Source organism: Aulonocara stuartgranti (genome assembly GCF_965226115.1).
Source record: "Aulonocara stuartgranti genome assembly, chromosome: 12".
Classification (NCBI taxonomy): domain Eukaryota; kingdom Metazoa; phylum Chordata; class Actinopteri; order Cichliformes; family Cichlidae; genus Aulonocara; species Aulonocara stuartgranti.
The window spans coordinates 2,585,341-2,589,142 of record NC_138948.1 but is presented as its reverse complement, the minus strand read 5'-3'; the positions used below and the strand labels follow the sequence as shown (position 1 = coordinate 2,589,142).

Here is a 3,802-nt window from a genome sequence, read left to right as displayed (position 1 = left end):
AAGCAGGACTGTGGTAGGCGGAGGTTTACCCTGGTGCAGGTGTGCCGCGGTCAGTGGAAGAATCCGCGAGTGTCTCTGTGAGTTTCCCATTACGTCGTAGCTACTCGGTGCTTGTTGGAAGTTTAGGGGTTTTTTCACTGTAAAAAGAAGTTTTCTTCCCACGCACAGCGGACACTAATGTTTTTGTCACTTTTTATGGAATCAAACTCAAAGTAAGGTCAGTACTTCCACGCTTTAAACGCTGCACGCTCATACTCTCTCCCGCACTCGATATGTGATCCACTGTTGATCTGCACACAGCTGTTGTCACTAACGTCGCACTCGCTTACGTCACTGTCATGAGACATTCTCGCAAAAAAAATCACGGTTTTACTAACGCAGTAACGCAGCGTTCCTACGGGAAAGTAACGGTAATCTAATTACCGTTTTGGCAATAGTAATCCCTTACTTTACTCGTTACTTGAAAAAAGTAATCAGATTACGCGTTACTGCCCATCTCTGGTCAGCAGTATTTGGAGTCATGCATTCCTCACCGACTGACCTATATTTACAGAGATTAAATGAATGTTTGTCCTCCCGTTTGAAACAACCCTGTAATCCTGACACAAAAGGACGAAGTCCTCATTAGCATGGCCAACTCTTGAGTCTCACCTTGATGCTTTCACTGTTTTACTTTACTCAGATTTAGTTCAATTTAAGCATCAGCCACCATTAGGACAAGACTATTGTTTGACAGTCTTCTCCACAGAGATGCACTGATATAGATATATCTATATCTATCTAGATATCTATCTATCTAGATATCTATCTATCTAGATATCTATATATATATGTAGCGTGGTATAAGCCACCAAGTAACCACTGTGGGCCTCTCTTATGACTAGTACGAACTTTCAGACCAAAAAAAAACTCTCACAGATCGAATCCAGAATAAACAGGACAAGAGGGTCAATATCAGTAAAAGATGTTCAACAATTTATTAACATGACAAGACACCAAAGTTTTGAGAAAAAGAAAAAAACCTAAAACATCGCTACAAAAAAAAAAAAATAGTAGCGGTGCAACCTTGCCAGCAACGAAGCTATCACCTGAGGGTTTGTTCCTCCTTGGCGGTCCCAGGTGCTCGTCATTCTAAAAGAGAGAAATCCACCTCAAACATAAAAAGGCCCAACCGAACACGTATAGCATGCACTAAGTGCTAGTTCAGGCAATAGACGGTGGTAATACAAAAGCACTCTTAATAAACCTTAATCACGGCAAATCCACACACAGAGCACCACTAAAAAAATCCTCATCCCCCCGAGGTATGAGCCCCACTCAGGGATTGCACGTTGCCCGCTTAGTATTGCACCAACCCAATAAAAATAAACAAAACCCGAAATAAAACAACAAAAATAATTAAAAACGGTGACCTGCTAAAACCAACAAAACACAACCATACAGAGAAGGAGGAAAAAAAACAGTGACAAGTTCGCATGTGCAGCCTGCCCTACAGGAGGGAATACAATATAAGTTCAATTATAATGCATAATAGACTTTTTTTCCCTTTTTTTAATGTCAGATATATTAAATTAACATACCTCGAGTAGGCAACTGTATTTGCTGCACACCTGATTTGTCTTGGCCTTTTCTTCCACAGAAATCACTACTAAAACATAAATTATAATAAACATCAAATACATTTCAACAAAATTAAAAAAAAAAGGACACTAAAAGACAAACAGCCTATACCTTGAACCTCATCTATAGAGGTTTAAAACCACAGTTTGCGTCGTAGGCGATTAAACTTCTCGGCTCTTCACCTACTCACGCATCCATTACGCACAGCCGCTTGTCAGTGGGAATCATCAGCACCTGTTACTACGCCCTCTTTTATGCCCTCCATTGAGTCCCCTGGGTCCTAAAGCCTTCCCCATTACATATATATAGATATATATATTTAATTTTTAATCAATTTTATCAACTTTGCTGTCTGTGTGGAGCGCTCAGTGGATCTGCGTTCGACTACTCCGCCTAGGCTGCACTGTCGAGTGCAGATTCACTGAGCGCTCCACACAGACAGCATAGTCAGAAGGAAGAGCGCAGGGCAAGCTAGCAAGACAGAAGCTAAGCTCGCTGCAACATGGCAAATTGAACCTCCCCCACCCTCATTCAGATCTGGTGTTTGGAACTATTTTGGTTTTCATGTGAGGTATGACCCTGAAGGTAAGCGCGTCATGGACTAAAGTAAAACAGTATGTTGGATGTGCCACGCAATGCTCAATTGGTGGGAACTAGTGCGTTAGCGCAGTTAGCTTGTTAAGGTGTTGACGCCGTCCAGCTCCACGCACGGGGCGATCCACGGTAGCTCGTTAACGGAGATTTGCCGTGTTGTGGCGTTAACGTCATTTCAGATTAACGCTGACAGCACTAGTGGGAACACAACGAATATGACTGCACATTTACTCCAACATCATCCTAGTGCAAAGACAAGTGGAAGCAGACAAAAACAACAAGCATGCATGCTACAAACTTTACCCGAGTCATTTAGACAGCCGTTAGCACAGGATTCTCCTTATGGGGACCTGATATGTTTAATATGCTGCTGAGAATATAGCCCAGAAGAAGAGTATAGTATAGCTTTTATTTTGGAAAGAGACATTTCTCTGTAATAAACTCTCTTTTCCAAAGATGAGTGATTCCTCAATCATATTTATTATTTTATTACTTTGTTGTTTCAGCAACATTAAATTTAAAAACTGTACTTTTGAGTTAAAATATATATTTATAATTTTAATAAATGACAAATTAAAAAAGCATGAACATTTTTTTGTATCGAAGAAATATTGAACTGTGACACCAAAGTATCGAACCGAACCGTGAATTTTGTGTATCGTTGCACCCCTAATAGATATATATAGATAGCTAGATATGTATATACAGTGGGGCAAAAAAGTATTTAGTCAGCCACCGATTGTGCAAGTTCCCCCACCTAAAATGATGACAGAGGTCAGTAATTTTCACCAGAGGTACACTTCAACTGTGAGAGACAGAATGTGAAAAAAAAAAAAAAAAATCCATGAATCCACATGGTAGGATTTGTAAAGAATTTATTGGTAAATCAGGGTGGAAAATAAGTATTTGGTCAATAACAAAAATACAACTCAATACTTTGTAACATAACCTTTGTTGGCAATAACAGAGGTCAAACGTTTACTATAGGTCTTTACCAGGTTTGCACACACAGTAGCTGGTATTTTGGCCCATTCCTCCATGCAGATCTTCTCGAGAGCAGTGATGTTTTGGGGCTGTCGCAGAGCAACACGGACTTCCAACTCCCGCCACAGATTTTCTATGGGGTTGAGGTCTGGAGACTGGCTAGGCCACTCCAGGACACGTCTGGCACTGCGGGATTTGATTCCCTGCCGTTGTAGTGTGTTACTGATGGTGACCTTTGTTACTTTGGTCCCAGCTCTCTGCAGGTCATTCACCAGGTCCCCCCGTGTGGTTCTGGGATCTTTGCTCACCGTTCTCATGATCATTTTGACCCCACGGGATGAGATCTTGCGTGGAGCCCCAGATCGAGGGAGATTATCAGTGGTCTTGTATGTCTTCCATTTTCTGATGATTGCTCCCACAGTTGATTTTTTCACACCAAGCTGCTTGCCTATTGTAGATTCACTCTTCCCAGTCTGGTGCAGGTCTACAATACTTTTCCTGGTGTCCTTCGAAAGCTCTTTGGTCTTGGCCATGGCGGAGTTTGGAGTCTGACTGTTTGAGGCTGTGGACAGGTGTCTTTTATACAGATGATGAGTTCAAACAG

The 3,802-nt window shown here is 41.5% G+C and overlaps 1 long non-coding RNA gene across 2 annotated transcripts; it reads right to left on the bottom strand.

Moving 5' to 3' along the window:
• Nucleotides 1-954: 954 nt before the first annotated feature.
• Nucleotides 955-2,623, bottom strand: LOC309719160. 2 transcript variants are annotated; one of them, XR_014280156.1, is made up of 3 exons: nucleotides 1,732-2,623; nucleotides 1,581-1,648; nucleotides 955-1,131 (listed from the first exon to the last, which is right to left on the bottom strand). It is a non-coding gene; the product is annotated as an uncharacterized lncRNA (long non-coding RNA). The 2 variants fall into 2 exon arrangements; XR_014280157.1 differs by lacking the exon at nucleotides 955-1,131 and adding an exon at nucleotides 1,152-1,489.
• Nucleotides 2,624-3,802: the final 1,179 nt, after the last annotated feature.